Here is a 19069-nt window from a genome sequence, read left to right as displayed (position 1 = left end):
TAATAAACTATTGTTTTAGATTCTTAAGTTGGATTACTATATAGCTGTAAAAAGTGAGAAAATTAGTTAGATCTGTATTTGGTGACACATAGTAAAAAAGGGTACAGAGCAACTGTGTATATGGTGTATTTCTATCTAGGTAATAAAAAGAAGATTAGCTATATGCTTGCAGATGAACCACGTATTTTTAGAATGAAATAAAGAAACTATAATAGCCTCATAGTAGAGACTTTCTCATCCTTTACATTATTTATTTTCTTTTTAAGAATGTGCTTGATGACTTTTCAATAAAAAGGTCAAATTAAAAAATATTAAAAGATACAATATTTAAAACAAAATGAAGAGCTGAATCAATAGAAAAAGAATTATCCAATATAAAAAAACTAGTATTTCATATACACATGAAGAAAGAATAACATTTTCAATAATTCTGGGATAAATCATTAGTGCAAAACAAAAAAAATTAATTTTTTTTTTACCTCATGCCATACTAAGCAAATTCCAGGTGAGTAAGAAATGTAAATGTAAAATTTTTTAAAAAGAAGAAAATGCGTCAATATATTTATAATATTAAAGAGCAAGGAAGGCTCTTCTTAGCATGATAAATCATTATCTCCAAGAAAGACTAAGATATTTATCTCATTAAAATTTAAAAACGGCTGGGCGTGGTGGCTCACGACTGTAATCCTCGCACTTTGGGAGGCCGAGGCAGGTGGATCACCTGAGATCAGGAGTTCAAGACCAGCCTAGCCAACATGGCAACACCCATCTCTATTAAAACTATAAAAATTAGCTGGGCATGGTAGTGCACACCTGTAATCTCAGCTACTCAGGAGGCTGAGGCAGGCGAATCACTTGAATCCGAGAGGCAGAGGTTGCAGTGAGCCGAGATCACGCCACTGCACTCCAGCCTGGATGACAGAGTGAGGCTCAGTGTCAAGAAATAAACAAATAATAAAAATAAAATAAAATTTAAAAACTTAGGAAAAATATAACACAATGCTAAATAATAAACAATAACCTAGAAAACAATGTGTGTGTGTTTGTGTGTGTACGTATGTATCTTAAACTACTTTAAGTCATTACAAAAAGGATTGATAATTTTTAAAATAAGCAATGATACGATTTTTTAAAACCAAGTAATATTTGATGCACATGAGAAACACAAATGTAAAATGTGAAATGTGTTTGAAAATCTATAATATCTAGTTTTGGCAAAGGTTTAGGTAAACAGAAACTCATATACAGAGTAGAAATACATAGTGTTATACTGGTTCTGAAGGATAATTTAATAATATTCTCTATAAAAGCATTAAAAACATGAGTATCATTAGATCTCAGAGATCTTTCTCCTACCAAATAACACCTAGAAAATAAACACGTTGGCCAGGCACAACGGTTCACATCGGTATTCACTTTGGGAGGCCGAGGTGGGCAGATCACTTAAGGTCAGGAGTTTGAAACCAGCCTGGCCAATGTGGTAAACCCCATCTTTACTAAAATCACAAAAATTAGCTGAGCATGGTGGCATACGCCTGTAATCCCAGCTACTCTGGACACTAAGGCAGGGGAACTGCTTGAACCCAGGAGGCGGAGGTTGCAGTGAGCCGAGATTACACTACTGCACTCCAGCCTGGATGACAGAGCAATACTTCATCTCCAAAATAAAATAAAATAAAATAAAATAAAAATAAAATAAACATGTTATTCAAAGATTAATTCAAAGACATCGTCATAGATTTATATATAGATGATATATAGTTTCAAAGATTTACCAAAAAAAATCAAACTGTCACTGCTTATAAGGAAGAAAAACAACCTAAGTATCCAACAGGGAACTACTACACTAAGTTTTATGCAAGAAAAGTCCATGTGGCCCGTAAAAATAGTGGTGTAAAAGAATATTTAATAACATGTAAAAATATTTTAGATACTATGTAAAAATTAGAAAAAATCATACAGTATGATTCTATTTAAAATATTTGTAAGTGAATATATGTAAAATATATATTAAAAATTTTAGAATTTTATCAAGGAAAAAGGAGTAAACATAGAGAAGTTATTCCTTCTGAGTTCTGAATAAGGAGAAAAACTTAGTTAAGATATAAATCATTTTTTAAGTGGTAGAGAAAGTAGTTTAAAAAAAGAAATCTAAATGTCAGTTTCTATTTTCTTAGTACATTAGAAAGATATCTACAACGAGTACAGTAGACAGGAGTGGAGACCAGGGAATTTAAACAAATAACAAACCTTTAAAACAGCTTTTCTAGGTATAAAAGAGAAGGGATGTGGTCATTTATTTAGGCAGTAGTAGTATTATATAGGAAAAGAGACTTTAATTTGGAAAAAAGAGGATGGAGGAGACAGGAAGTGGGTAGGAAAGGCAGGTAAAGGAAAAGGAGGGATATAAAGAGAAGAAAATAAAGAAGAGAAGAATATACAAGATAGGAGGAAAAGAAAAGAACAGAGAGGCCGGGTGTGGGGGCTCACGCTTGTAATCCCAGCACTTTGGGAGGCCGAAGCGGGCGGATCACGAGGTCAGGAGATCGAGACCATCCTGGCTAACACAGTGAAACCCCGTCTCTAGTAAAAAATACAAAAAAATTAGCCGGGTGTGGTGGCGGGCGCCTGTAGTCCCAGCTACTCAGGAGGCTGAGGCAGGAGAATGGCATGAACCCAGGAGGTGGAGCTTTGCAGTACGCCGAGATCCACAACCCTGCACTCCAGCCTGGGCGACAGAGCAAGACTCTGTCTGAAAAAAAATAAAAAGAAAAGGAAGACGGAGGAAGAAAGCAGAGTACCACAAGAAAAAACTGATAATATAAGAGAGTTATCATAAAATATCCAGAGGCTCCTGTGGCATAGTATCATCCACTAGAAACCAGCAACCTCATGAGAACAGGAGTAGACTTGAGGTGATTGTACAATGGGTAGAAATGATCCTCTACAGGGTCAATGTTCTAGATGGGACTTTGATACTGGCACATGGAGGGTGCAAAAGATATAATACACTCCCATACTAAATATCACCCTTATAAATATCTGAATTTATTTCTAAAATTATTATAAAACATAAAATGTATTTATATTTCTTGAACAATCTAAGAACTCTTCCAGGTTTAAAAAAAAAAAAAACCTTGCAGAATATAAAAATTCCACACACAAAAAAGGACAGGATTGGAAAATTACAAGATAGTAAGTTTTAGAGTGAAATGGAAAAAAGAAAGAAACTTGTGGGGAAAGTGCCCTGGAAACCTGAGGGGACTGGGGGCATAAAGTATTACCATGCGAAGTTATTAAGACAAAAATAATAGCTAAATAGAATATTAGAAAATTCTTTTTCAGAGTCAGTTCTACCACATAATTTATAAATTAGATTCATTATTTAATAACCACACTTTGTTTTCTGACCTCAGACAGTAAAACTGAATGCTCTGGCCAAATGAAAAAGAAAAATCTCTTACCATTGGGGAAGCTAGGGTTGTTTAACCTATTAAAGTATGCAAGACGAATGCCCTCTACCATTAGGATAACACCATTACAAAAAAGAACACACTGGGAGCTATCCCTGGTGCTGCAATTAGCCCTAACTACCGGAGACCAGACCTAAAGACTAGTTTTCCTAACACTGAGTCCAGGTCTACTACTCCTATGATGACCTATTTGTCTGAATCTCACTAGTCTTATTTCAGCAAATTATACACTTACCTGTGCCTCCATAAGTGTATCCCTTCAAAATTTATTAGAAATTGCATGAAATAAAGAGATAGAGCAAACGGTTGCAATGTAGGTCATTTATGCAAGATGTTTTCTTTATATTTTCCAATAATTTTTGAAAATTAATAATAAGAAAAAATCATATGCTGAGGTTGCTAAGCTCTATGGAAAGAACAAATATTCCATCCCTGAAATTGTGAAGAAGGAAAAATAAACTGCTAGTCTTGCTGTTGCACCTCAAACTGCAAACATTATGGCCACAGTGTGTGGTAAGTGCTTAGTTAAGATAGAAAAGGCATTAAGTGTATGGGTGGAAGATGAACAGAAACGTGTTCTGATTGAACGGGCAAACTGGGGTTCTTCATATATTAAACCTAGGCCAAGTTTCAGGTATCTAACCTGGGGGAGGATCTTAAAAGGAAAAAAAAAAAAAAAAAAAAACAAAACTACCCCTGCATAAGGAATGGAGGTGGGTACATGTAAAATATTGCTGAGATATATATATATGTGATATATATGTATATATATTGTCCTCTGGGATTTAAATATAGACAATAGAAATATACAATGCTTATGACATATATAGCATATATATGTAATATATACACACACACACACAGTTATATAAAGGCAGTTATACATATAAAGTACTCTAAGGTCTTTCAATTAGGTCTTTCAATTTATGGGAAAGGGATAAAAGTACCAAGTATCAGACAGTGATAAGTCAAGGGTGAGTATAAATAATAAATTAATAAAAAAGAATAAAGATGAAAAAATTCCTCAGTTAATTCAAACAAGATAAAAAAGAGAAAAAAATTATTAAAAAGCAGAGATAAAAGTACAAAATAAGTCTTTTTTTTTTTTTAATGGAGGTTCACTCTTGTTGTCCAGGCTTCAATGCAATGGTGCGATCTTGGCTCCCTGCAACCTCTGCTTCCGGGGTTCAAGCGATTCTCTTGTCTCAGCCTCCCAAGTAACTGGGATTATAGGTGCCCACCAGCATACCTGGCTAATTTTTCTATTTTTAGTAGAGATGGGGTTTCAACCATGTTAGCCAGGCTGATCTCGAACTCCTGACCTCAGGTGATCCACCTGCCTCGGCCTCCCAAAGTGCTGGGATTACAGGCGTGAGCCACTGCACCCGGCCCAAAATAAGACTTAAACCCAAATACATCACCAGCCGTATTAAATATAAACAGACTAAACAATTTTTTTAAAAAGATCCTCCAATTACATTTTAAAAATTCAAGTATATGCTTTTTATCCAGAAGGTTGAAATTTTAAAATGTAAATATTAACCAAATTGGCTGATATAGCTATATTAATATCAGATAACACACTTTAACATAAAAACTTCTATTAAAGATAAAGCAAATTTTATAATAACACTATATTTAACTCATTTTAAAAAACATTCAATTGACCAGGAAGATATCATTTCACCTTTGACCTAACAAGAGCCCCAAAATATAGAATGCAAAATTGACGCTACTAAAAAAAAAATGACAAGTCCATAATTAATAATTGTCATAGTTTCATTTTTAAAACCTATCTCTCTTAATAGTTGAAGAAACAAACCAACAAAACACAGTAAGGATACAGCTTTATCTGTATTATTAACAAACTTGAACTAATGGACATACCGTATACAAAGCACTGAACTCTGTGTTACAATGCACAATATACTTAAGCACGGATAGAATATATTTAAAAATTTACCATATATTGAGTCATAAATTTCAAACAATTGGGATCATACATACTATGTTCTCTGATCACAATACATATTAGGTAACAATAACAGAAATACTAGGAAATCCTCCCATGTTTGGAAATCAAGAAGTATATTTTGAAATAACCCAAAGGACAAAGAATCCTAATACTGTAGAAAGTAGAAAAACATTTTAACCTAATCATAATAAACTAGAACATGCAAAACTTGTGGGAACAAGCTAAAAGCAGTACTTAAGACAGAAATGTACAGTCCCAAAAACAAAAATATTAAAAAGCAAGAATGAAAGTTAATTATGAGCATCCATCTCAAAAAGGGTTTTAAAATAGAAGGGAATAAAAGGCAAATGCAGAAATCAATGAAACAGAAAATTAACATAATACAGAGAATCAACATAGTCAAAGTAGTTTATCAGAAAACACGAATAAAATTGATTACTTGCTGGTGAGACTGATAGGGGTGGAAAGGAAAGTGCAGTAATTACCAATGTTAAGAATGAAAGAGGGGACATTAATTATAGTTCCTGCTACCACTGTAATATTTGACTAGTGCTATAATTACTGAAGAAATTCAATCTGTAATACAAACTGTTCCACAAATAAAACTAGATCGTAGATGACTTTCTTGCTGGTGGGAATTATAACAGATAGTTGAGAAATAAATTACAATCTGGGCCGGGCGCAGTGATGCACGCCTGTGAGTCCCACCTACTTGGGAGGCTGCGGTGGGAGGATCACCTGAGCCCAGGGAGGTCTAGACTGCAGTGAGCTGTGATTGGGCCACTGCACTGCAGCCTAGATGACAGAATGAGACCCTTTCTCAGACAATCAATCAATCAATCAACAATCTTACATATACTTTTCCAAAAATAAGGAGAAGAGTTCATCAGAACCCTGATATTAAAACCTAGTAAAAACATTTCAGAAAAAGAAAAGGCCAAATCACACATATTAATAGACAGACAGTTGTAACACTGTAAACAAAATATTACCAAATCAAATACAAGAAGATATATTAGGGATAAAGCTTTATGAAAAAGTTAGTTTATACCAGGATTTAAGGTTGGCCTAACGTTTTTAAAATGTAATTTGCCACATTAAAAAATATGGAAGACAAATCATATAACAGATGAATTAAAAATATTTGATAAAATTCAGTATCTATTTTCAATTAAAAGAAAACACAGCTACTACTTCATACCATTACGACTGCTACCAAACACACACACACACACACACACACACACACACACACACACACACACACACACAGAGAGATAAAATGTGCTGGCAAGAAAGTGAAGAAACTGGAACCCTTGTGCACTGCTGGTGGAAATATAAAATAGTGTAGCCAATATGGGAAACAGCATGGCAGTTCCTCCAAAAATTAATAATAGAATTACCATAAAATCCACCAATTTCACTTGTGGGTAAATACCTTTAAATAAATGGAAAGCAAGGACTCAAAAGATTATGTGTACACTCATGTTCATAACAGCATTATTCACAATAGCCAAAAGGAAGAAGTAGCCCAAGCATCCACTGAAGAATAGATAAAGAAGAAAACAAAGAAAAACCTCTTCTCAAAGTAGGAACAGAATTTCCTTATTTGATAAAGGGAATTATTAAAAAAAAACACAACAAAAACAATCATATCTAAATGATGGAAGTTTTTCTTTTAGAATATGAAACACCACAAAGATGCCTGCCACCGCAACTTCTGTTGAACAGTGTCCTAGAAATGCTAGCCAAGATAAAGTTTTTATGAAAGAAATAAAATTGACATTTGTGAACAGTAGCACTCTGCATGTAAGAAATTCGAAAGAATTTAAAGACATATTTACTAATTTATTACCATTAATAAAGGAGTTCAGAAAGATTGCTGGATACAATGTTGTATTTCTACATATAACAGCAAACATAAAATAAGAACATACAATTAAGTATCTAGGAATAAATCAGAGAACAATGTACAGGACCCTTACAAAGAAAATCATAAAACAGTACTGAGAGAACCAAATAAACAATTTAAAATTTTCATGAGTTAGAAGGCTTAATATTATAAAGGTGTCAGTTTTTGCTAAATTTAGTTCAAATCCAAATTCCAACAGTTTTTTTTAAACTAGAAGAACACAACACATTGAATCTATATCATACAAATATAAACATAAAAAATTAAAGTTACAGAACCATAAGGCATAAAAGAGACAGAAACAATTCTTTGATTCTATAAAAAACTAAAACATAAGGTATTTTTAAGCATCATATAAAAAAAGACAAACGAACATTTAAAGGTAGTAAAAGCAAGTCCAAATATACCACTATTTGCAAATAATAAAAGGACTAATAAACTTTAAAGTTCATAGATAATAGAACTGAATAATTTAAAAATGGAAAAATATGCTATTTATATGACATCTAAGTTATAAGTGTAGAGAAAGGTTCCAATTAAAGGAATGGAAAAGTTTATATCATTTCCATTCGAATCACATAAATTGGGAGTTGCTCTATTAGTAAAAGACAAAATTGTTTTGTTTTGTTGTGGTTTTTTTTTGGTAGAGAGGAGCTTGCTATGCTGCCCAGGCTGTTCTCCAACTTCTGGCCTCAAGCAACCCTCGCACCTCGGCATCCAAAAGTGCTAGGATTACAGACATAAGCCACTACACCCAGCCTTCAGAACAGCTTTAAAAAATATATTACTTGGTTTAAGAAGGGTCACATTATAATGATAAAAGGTTCAATTTCCAGAAATACATGATACTTCTGAAAAACTTGTAAGTACTAGTAAAATAGCCACAAAATACTGAAGCAAAAGTTACTGGAATAACACAGAGCAATTGACAAATCCATTGTAGTGGGAGATTAACACATTTCTTTTATGTATTGGTAGTTCAGGCAGACCAAAAAAATTAATTAATAAAGCTACAGAAGACTAGAATGGTTATTAAGGCTAATTTAATATACATTTAAATTAGAGAATACACATTATCCTCAAGCACATGAAGAATATTTATAAAAATTAACCAAACTAGACCATAATGAAAGTCTCAACAAATATCAAAAAACTACAATCACGCAGACCACATCTTTTGACAACAGTGCAATTATATTAGAAGTCAATAACAACAAATAAACACAGAAAAAGAAATACTGCCCCAGTAGAAGGCTAACATCTGAAGAACCAACCTAAGATCTCACAGACAAAATATAATCCAAAATGCACCACAGTCTTCTACCAGGCAAACAAAGAATTAACCTTGCACAACTACTCCCAAGGGGCATCTGACTAAGAAGGAAGAGATGTTCTGCTGGGCATCACAGGTTGTCATTATTCTACAAATAAGAAGGAAGAGATGTTCTGCTGGGCATCACAGGTTGTCATTATTCTACAGACAAGGAAACTGAAGCTTAAGGTAGTGAGTTTCACAACCAGGGTTTGAATCCACACTGCCTATTTACAGAATTCATAAACTTATCCACTATTTTGACCTTTATAAAAGGCCCTTATTAAATGTTTGTCAGATGAGTTAATAATATAATACATTATCAGGCTTGTCTGAACATCAGGTTAGAAGAATTAATTAAGAGCAAATGAACAGATTCTATTTTGACACGCATTACTGTGATTAAGTTTGTAGGACAAAAAAGTCCTTTTGATACATTAGGTTAGAACAGTTCAGCACATTTATTTAATATACATGATCTTAAAAGGAAACTGCTTTTGGACAGGTGAGCATCTATTCACACTCTCATAAAAGATTATGTTTAAGTTTAAATTTATTTTCCAAAGTTCTTCAACAGAGTTTGAAACGCTTTAAGTAATTTTTATTTTTTTCAGAATTCAGAATTCCATCTCTCACTGCTGGGAAACAAAAAGGGTGGTAGAAACCTTCAGTTTGGGGAATACAAAAGAAATTTCCTTGAAATTTTTCACTATGAAAGTATTATAAACTCCCATATCCTGGGTAGGGGGTAGGGAGCTATAATACTTCTTAATCCAATCGTAGTCTACTTCCTAATCAAAGTATAGACCATTTCCCTGATACATGTAAATAAGTATGAATTTAAAAGTAATCACTAATAATTTCTTTATAAAATAAAGATACATTAGGGTCATAGAATATGCTTAAACAGTGTAAATATGGACAATGAAATCAAACTTGGAACTGAATCCCAATGCTGCCATTTATCAGATACATGATCTTGAGGTTTGATAATTTATCTAATCCTCAATGTAAAACAGAGATAATATCTACCTAATCAGTTTGTTGTAAAGAAGACTGTGTACTGAGCAAGGCATAAGTTGCTATGCATAACTAGTAGCTGCTAATATGAATAAAAATAGCATCAATAATTATAAATTAATAGCATTAATAGTAATGCTCATGTTCTCAATACAAAGTAATATAGAATCAAAGACAAACGGTCTCTCTAAAGTTCTATGTTTAAATGTTGAATATTATAAAAATGATAACTATGTAAGGTTATGCATTTGTTAATTAGCTAGGTTTAACCATTCCACAATGTACACATACTTCAAAACAGTGTGTTGTAAACAACAAAAACATACAATGCTATCCGTCAATTTAAATAGAAATGAATAAATGAATGCTTAATGTGCCTTATGAATGCTTGCCAGATTAGAAAAGCAAAAGGAGTGAAAATATATTCTAATAGGCAGGGTAGGAAAACAAGAGAAGACCTTTGAATCAGTTAAATCTTGCTTAAATTCTAGCTTTGTCCATTCAAAGTGACTTTGACACACAGGTAAAATGAGGATAAGGATCTCTATCTTAATATAATTATTCTGAAGCTTAATTAGGATAATATATACTAACAGCCTAGTTTTATGTCTATTCATTTAAAAAGTTTACAGTTTAAAGAAAAGGTTTAGATAAATAATTTAAAAAATAAGCTTAGTAAAGGCATTATAGCAGTGATATATTTTCTATTTTTAATCAACAAATATCGTATATATTTATGATATATAGCATGTTTTGAAATATGTATATGTACACGTCCGTCCAGGTACAGGGGCTCATGCCTATAATCTCAGCACTTTGGGAGGCGAAGGTGGGAGGATCACTCAGGCCCAGGAGTTCGAGACCAGCCTGGGCAACACAGTGAAACCCCATCTCTACCAAAAAGAAAATGATAATAATAAACAAAAATTATCCCAGACATACTGGTGCATGCTTGCAGTGCCAGCTACACAGGAGGCTGAGGCAGGAGGATCAATTGAGCCTGGGAGGTCAAGGCTATAGTGAGCCGTGATTGTGCCACTGTGCTCCAGCCTGGGTGACAGAGGGAGACCCTGTCTTAAAAAAAAAAAAAAAAAAGAAAAGAAATAGGTATACATTGTGCAATGGCTAAAATGAACTGATTAACATTTGCAATATCTCACATACTTATCACTTTTTGTGCTGAAAGCACTTAAACTCTACACTCTTAGTTATTTTCAAGTATACAATACATAATTAATTACAGTCAGCATGATGTGAAACAGATCTCTGGAACTTATTTCTCCTAACTAAAATTTTGTAACCTTTGACCGACACCTCCCCCATCTCCACACCTTCCAGCCTCTGAAAATCACCATTCTATTTTGTTTTATGAGTGTGACCTTTTTAGGTTCCACATATAATTGAGCTCATGCGGTATTTGTGTTTCTGTGCCTGACTCATTTTACTTAACGTCCTCCAAGACCACCCATGCTGTTGCAAATGACAGGATTTTATTCTTTTTTATGGCTGAATAGTATAACACTGTGCATATATATCACATTTTCGCCATGCACTCATCTGTCAATGGACACTTAGGTTGTTAATTCCATAGCCTGGCTATTGTGAATAATGGTACAATGAGCATGGAAATGCAGATACCTCTTCAACATACTGATTTCTTTCCCTTTGGACATATATCCAGTAGTTGGATAGCTGGATTACACAGTAGTTCTATTTTCAATTTTTTGAGGAACCTCCATACTATTTTCCATAACTATACTAATTTCTCCCTTTCAAAAGAGGTCCTTTCCTTACACAACTACTCTCCAAACTTGTACAGGTCCCACAGAATAAAAGATCTGAAAAGCACCATCCTTGTTAATATCATCCACATTTACAGTGATAGCTTTCATATTTTATAGGACAATACTGATTACAAATATTAAATCATATTGTCATATTATGTCAGAATGTGTATTTCAAATTTTGGCTTAAAGACTAGTCACCATACTTATAAGGATAAATACATACCCTTTCTGTTCTATGTAGTTTTCTTAAGGATTCTTAACATTGGGCTAGATTTGTCCTCTACTTTAAGCAACCAAAAGGATCAAAGGACTTATTACCTTTGTTTTTCATCGATAGACTAGAAATAAAAAAGCTACATATTGCAGAGAAAAAATGTGTACAGTTAAAATTATATTTATAAATATGAATCATAGTATATAAAAGACTGTAACTTTCAGTCCCTTAGAGATTGACAGTATTCTTTCACAGAGCTATTCGATATTGGGCATTAAATAAAGGTTTTTTGAAATACGACCCTCTCTATAGCCTACAACAGCAGTCCCCAACATTTCTGACAGCAGGGACTGGTTTCATGGAAGACAATTTTCCCACAGACCACTACTGGTCCATGGCCCAGAGGTTGGGGACCACTGCCCTACATAGTAAATCTATTATTTCACTGGATCTTTTTTAGGATATTTCTATTTTAAAGGTAATAAAATATAAGACCTAAGTACTACAGGTTGAGTATTCCTTATCCAAAATGCTTAGGACCAAAACTATTTCAGATTTTGAATTTTTTTGGATTCGGGGGTGTTTTTGTGTTTTTTTGAGACTGTTTGCATTAAGCTTACCTACTAAGCTTCTCAAATCTGAAAATTCAAAATGCTCCAATGAGCATTTCCTTTAAGTGTCATGTTGGCATTCATAAAGTTTCCAATTTTGGAGCTTTTCGGATTAGGGATACTTAACCTGTAATAACTTGTGTAAGGTTTTTTTTTTCCACTAACCCAGGGGCGTTGTACTTAGGCCTTCTAAATCATAGTTCATTGCTCTTTCACTACCACATAAATCAGCAGGTAAAATCAGTCTCCCTGATCACAGGAGGAGAGGCAAAGATTTCTGTGCTTCTTATGGAAAACATCAATCCTAACCGAATCCTCTCATTTAATATAATGAAAGATGATGATGATATTAGTTACCAATTATTAAACACTATGAGGTAAGTATTACTAAAACCTTTCAGTAAGTAGAAAACTGAGGGTTGAAGAAGGTAAATAATTTACCTGAGGCCAAAGCTAGTTAAGTGATAGAATCAGAATTCAAACTTGTTTAACTTTAGGGCACTCTGTGCTCCTGTCTCTATAATTTACTACCTTTACCTTATTTTCCATCACCTCTACTCTGGCAAGAGAATGTAAGAAAATAATAAGAGAAGCTTCTTCGCCTGAAAGGCTGATAGAAAATTCTCTGGTTAGAACAAGGTTCTCCTTTCTTATGTCTAATACAAATTTTAGCTGTTTATTCATAATTTATTACAACAGAAAGATAAAGGCTCCAAGCATTAGCTTCTTAATGAGCTGCATGGTATTAGGCAAGTCACAACCTTTTGAATCCACAATTTCTCCACCTGAAAAAAGGAATAACATTATGGATAATAACAACTGTGGGAATTAAGTAACATTTGTGTGTAAACTGAGTCTCTATAGAAAGGTGGGAGTTTAAATATCAATAATATTTTCTTCGTATGTGGTCTGCCTGGAATTAGTCAAGAATATTACAATCATAAACAAAACCATCAAACAAACATATATAAAAAAGATACTCATCTTACAAAGAATTAATCAAAACCTAAATATTCCACAATTTTTTCTTTTCTTGAGACAAGGTCTCACTCTGTCGTCCAGGCTGGAGTGCAGTAGCACGATCTCGGCTCAGTGCAACCTCCACCTCCTGGGCTCAAGTGATCTTCCCGCCTCAGCCCCCTGAAAGTAGCTGGGACCATACCCAGCTAATTTTTGTATTTTTTGTAGAGACGGGTTTTCACCACATTGCCCAGGCCACCGCCCCCAGCTTCATTTAAGTTTTTCTTATATAGGTCTTATTGTGTTTTTTCTCATTGTGTTTTTTCTTAGATATTATTGTAAGTTGGATCTTTTTTCTATTAATTTTAATTGGAATTGCTGGTATCATATTTTAAAATAGTAGATACTAAGTTTTGCATATTCGGCTGGATACTGTGACTTGTGTCTGTAATTCCAGTGACTCAGGAGGCTGAAGCAGGAGGATCACTTGAAGCCAGGTGTTCAAGACCAGCCTGGGCCACACAGCAAAACCCTCATCTCTCAAAATAAATAAATAAATAAAAATAAAAATAAAATAAAAAAAATTAGCCAGGTACAGTAGTACACGCCTTTAGTCCCAGCTACTCAGGAGGCTGAGGTGGGAGGACTGATTGAGCTCAGGAGTTTGAGGTTACAGTGAGCTACAATCTCACCACTGCACTCCAGCCCGGGCAACACAGTGAGACCCTGATTCTAAACAAAATTAAATAAAAACTTTTTTGCATATTTATATTTTTGGATTCCATCCACTTTATAGAAGTCTCTCATTAGGTCCAATAGTTTTCCCATTGTTTCTTGCTTTCCTATTTAACTTAAAAGTAGTGATAATTTTCTCTTGTCTTTGTTTAGTGTTGCTAAAACAGAACACCTGAGATTGGGTAATTTATAATGAAAATAAGTTTATTTAGCCAATGGTTCACAATTTCAACAGACTGGTACTGACTGACCTGTTAGGAACTGGGCTGCACAGCAGGAGGTGAGTGGCAAGCCAGCAAACTGCGCTCCACCTCCTGTCAGACCAGCAGTGGCATTAGATTCTCAAAGGAGCGTGAACCCTACTGTGAACTGCGCATGCAAGAGATTTACGTTGCATGCTCCTTATGAGAATCTAATGGTGTAACATAATGCACTTAATATCATCCTGAAACCATCCCCCTGCCACAGTCTGTGGAAAAACTGTCTTCCACAAAACTGTTCCCTGGTGCCAAAAAGGTTGGGGACCACTGCTCTAACATTTCACCATTGAGCATAATGTTTGTTTCATGATTAAATACTCTATCAATTTATTTTCCTCATTTACTGAGATGACCATAAAACTTTTCATACCTGATTTTCAATAATCCTAACATAACCCCCTACGTGTTAGGATATATTTTTCATTGCAGTGCTGCTGAATTAGCTAATTTCATATTTAGTTATTGATAGTCATAATTAAGGCTGGTCTACATTAAACTTTGACAGAATCTTGGTCAGATTTTATAACAAAATTAATCAGACTACTTTCCATCATTTTCTAAGCTTTGGATTTTTTTTTCAATCATGAGAATCATTTTTCACTTTTTTTTTTTTTTGGAGACAGAGTCTTACTCTGTCATCCAGGGTGGAGTAGTGGCGTGATCTCACCTCACTACAACCTCTGCCTCCCAGGTTCAAGCAATTTTCGTGCCTCAGCCTCCCCAGTAGTTCAGTAGTTGGGATTACAGGTGCACACGACCACCCCTGGCTAATTTTTATTTATTTTTATTTATTTATTTATTTATTTTGCATTTTTAGTAGAGACGGGGCTTTGTCATGTTGCCCAGGCTGGTCTGGAACCCCTGAGCTCAAGTGATCTACCCGCCTCAGCCTCCCAAAGTGCTAGAATTACAGGCATGAACCACCGCACCTGGCCCATTTTTCACTTCTTAAGCTTTTTTCCCTGAGGTTTCCTTTCTCTTCATTAGGGAAACAATAGAGCCCAACAGGTGAGCCTACAGACACTGTTGACAAAAAGGACTTTAGTTCAAGTCCTAGTCCTACCACTTGTTAGTATATATGACATCAAGCACATTAAAAATAGTAAATTTTGATTCAAAAAAATTTTTTTGAGACAGAGTCTCGCTCTGTCACCCAGGCTGGAGTGTAATGGCGCGATCTCGGCTCACTGCAACCTCCACCTCCCAGGTTCAAGTGATTCTCCTGCCTCAGCCTCCTGAGTAGCTGGGGTTGCAGGCATCTGCCAACATGCCCAGCTAATTTTTGTATTTTTAGTAGAGACGGGTTTTCACCATGTTGACCAGGCTGGTCTTTAACTCCTCACCTCAGATGATCCGTCCACCTCGGCCTCCCAGTGTGCTGGGATTACAGGCGTGAGCCACCGCGCCCAGCCTGATTCAGATGTTTAAATTTATTAGTATTAGTTTTACTTTACAGGTTTCTCATTTTTTAAAATCTCCTCCGTATTTATAGCTATGTATTCTTCTGATACCTAATGTTGTATATTTGTGTTTTCCACTTTGTTTTTAGACTACACTTGCTAGTGAATATTCTATTTTTATAAAATTTTGTAGCATATGCCAAATCCAATTCCACAATTTCAATTTATAGCCCTTCTCACAAGTCATCTTTTTAAATCTACTCTCTTTTTTTAAAAAAACTTATTAGTGTCCCTCTTTCATCCTCAAATTTTTCCCTTAATTCTCTATAACTTTTATATTAACTTTTTATACCTCCCCTTTACTGGTCATTTAACAGTTACTGAGGAAACACCAAGTTTTATCTTGTACTAGAATTGTTCTCCCACAACTGGCCCACAAAATATTTGTTCTTCAAAATCTTAATAGATACTGTACCATAAAAGGATTCCATATCAATTAACTCTGAGAAATATGGGTTTAAACAGGTTCCTTTAGCTAAGAGCACTTAAAGTATGTTAATGTGCATTGTGAATCTATAGGATACAATAAGCAGCTTTTGTCAGATTCACAAATCCTTCCTTAAACTCCCACCCACAAACCTATCCATATCTTACAGGCAGTTGGTGAAATACAGCCCTGGGAAATTCAGTCAGCAGCAATCACCTCCATTTTTAAAAGCCTGAAAAGCAGAGTTACAGTGAAGCCCTTCAAACCAATCCACGTAATGTACATCCAAGAAAAATTATAACAGAAAAGTGGAGGTTCCTTAACTTGGTGAAAATACATCCATTACTCTTGTAAGACTTGGTACTTACCGGAAGGCTAGCAAGTAATGACCACTGATAATCTGACCTTTATTCCAAAACATAATCATCATGTTATATTTTAAGGGTTTAGTTACACTAGGCAAGTACTGAGTACTCAATTGATAAAATTTGATGTGCCTGGCCAGGCACAGTGGCTCACGCCTGTAATCCCAGCACTTTGGGAGGCCGAAGCGGGTGGATCACAACGTCAGGAGATCGAGACCATCCTGGCCAACACGGTGAAACCCCATCTCTACTAAAAATACAAAAATTAGCTGGGAGTGGTGGTGGGCACCTGTAGTCCCACCTACTCAGGAGGCTGAGGCAGGAGAATGGTGTGACCCCAGGAGGTGGAGCTTGCAGTGAGCCGAGATCGCGCCACTGCACTCCAGCCTGGGCGACAGAGCAAGACTCCGTCTCTTAAAAAAAAGAAAAAAAAAATTTTTTTTTACGTGCCTTTCTTATAAACTTGTAAGTATTTTTCTTATATTCTTATATACCACAAGCACTGGTAAGATGCCTTTCCTATATATCAACGACTAAGTTGGCCAGTGCGCAGTGGCTCACGCCTGTAGTCTCAGCACTTTGGGAGGCCAAGCTGAGCGGATCACTTGCAGCCAGGGGCTCAAGACCAGCCTGGCCAACATGGTGAAACCCCATCTCTACGAAAAATAACAAAAATTAGCCAGGCGTGGTAGCGAACACCTGTAATCCCAGCCACTCGGGAGGCTATGGCATGAGAATCACTTGAGCCCAGGAGACAGAGGTTGCAGTGAGCCAAGATCGCGCCACTGCACTCAAGCCTGGGTGACACACTGAGTGAAGCTCCATTTCAAAAAAAAAAAAAAAAAAAAGTAGTGCAAGTTACAATCAAGGAGACATTTCTTTTAAAAAAGGTTTCAATATGTTAAAAATGTACAGAAGGTTAACATGTAAAATACTGAAAATAATTTGGAAAACTTAAGATTAAGGACTACATATAAAAATATGGAACAAAATATCTTTAATATTAAAACTCTTAATAAAATTTTTATTATATCTTATATGATACTTTGAAATTAGCATACTGTATCTAACTCCAGGATTGATCTAGTAAGTGTATAATTACAGATGATATGTATGTGTACATAGGTGTATATGTGCATGTATGTGTGTACAAATTTTTTAATGAAATATACAATCCAATTTGTAATGGCCTTATCCTGGCTGATTAATTTCTTTTACTAGGTTTTCATTCTCCTACAATTTGAAGATGGGTCTTCGTGGTTGATCAAATACAACAGAACAGGTTCTTTGTAGCAATATTTAACACTTCTCTAAAGCAGTGGTTCTTTAACCAGGACTGATTTTGCCCTCTAGGGTACACTTGGCAATGAAAAGACATTTTTGGTTGTCACAACAGAGATGAAACCTACTGCATGTAGTTGACAGAGACCAGGGATACTGCTACACATCATACAATGCACAGGACAGCTCTCACAACAAAGAATTTTCCAGCCCAAAATATAAATAGTGCTGAGATTAAGAAATCCTGCTCTATATAACAAAGCAGTGTGTCTATTCCCAAAAGGAGTCATGGTTATATAAGAAGTATTTTAAGTGCAAAGGCCTATTACTCTTCCTTTCCAAGGCTGCTATATTAATGAATATCACCAAATTATAAACATTTATAGCATAACATTTGAAATAATTTGAGCCAATGAAGTTGTCTGCAACTTAGGAATCTTTAAGAGCAGAGGAAGTATCTAAATTTAGCCACCAATCCTTAAGTCCATACCTTGTTAGTAATTTTGTTTGAAGTTTATCCTCTAGGAAAATTCTCAGTAAGAGCTCATAGGGAAAACATTCCCTGAGGTGTTTGTTTGTTTTTAACACATCAATAAAGATTCTTCATGGGTTTCCCACTTGAAATTCATTTGGCTATATAAAAATCCACACATTACCCCTTGGCTCACATTTTCTTTCCTTGAGTATCTTAAATACATTATTCCATTTTCTTCCGGCATAAAGCACTGCCATTTAAAAGTCTGACAACAATCTTTTTTTCTTTCTCATTCAGTCTTTTTGCCTGGTGCCCAAGATTGTTTTTTCTTTAAAGTTCATTGATTTTATGTGCATTTATATCAGCTGTCATTGTTCTGAGTCAATATTCTTAGGTATACAGTGTGCTGTTTCAATGTGCAGTTTCAAATCTTTTTAATTTCAAGAATGTCTTATTATAGTTTTTAGATTTTGTTCTGTTTCCTTGGCATGGTTTTCTTCTTCAGGGACTTGTATTATCCATATATTGGATTATCTTTGTTTTCAATATTGTTTTAAATTTTTTAGCAGTCTTTTTTTTAACAACAACAACAACAACAACAAAATTTCCCTCCCTCAGCTCTGCATAATTAAATTATACTTGGCTTCACCCATTTGACTTCTGCAACGGGGAGAGAGAGACAAGATGTCCTTGGCACGTCAGATTGGCCTTATGGTGGTCTCTCTCTCCTTGAGGGGCACAACAGATCCTGGGTGAAAAAGAAAACAACAATTTCCTTTTTTCAGTTTGTATCGCTTTATGC

General features: G+C 35.0%; 1 protein-coding gene and 1 non-coding gene across 3 annotated transcripts in view; one reads left to right on the top strand and one right to left on the bottom strand.

Moving 5' to 3' along the window:
- The window catches only part of ARID2 (AT-rich interaction domain 2), a 183411-nt gene that overhangs the window by 111047 nt on the left and 53295 nt on the right, over positions 1-19069 (bottom strand). The window lies entirely within an intron of this gene.
- On the top strand, positions 18876-19014 carry LOC115837414. Its single transcript, XR_004032458.1, has one exon. It is a non-coding gene; the product is annotated as a small nucleolar RNA SNORA64/SNORA10 family (small nucleolar RNA).

Source organism: Nomascus leucogenys, chromosome 11, assembly GCF_006542625.1.
Source record: "Nomascus leucogenys isolate Asia chromosome 11, Asia_NLE_v1, whole genome shotgun sequence".
Classification (NCBI taxonomy): Eukaryota; Metazoa; Chordata; class Mammalia; order Primates; family Hylobatidae; genus Nomascus; species Nomascus leucogenys.
The sequence above is the reverse complement of the archived record's forward strand: the minus strand, read 5'-3'. Positions and strand labels throughout refer to the sequence as shown.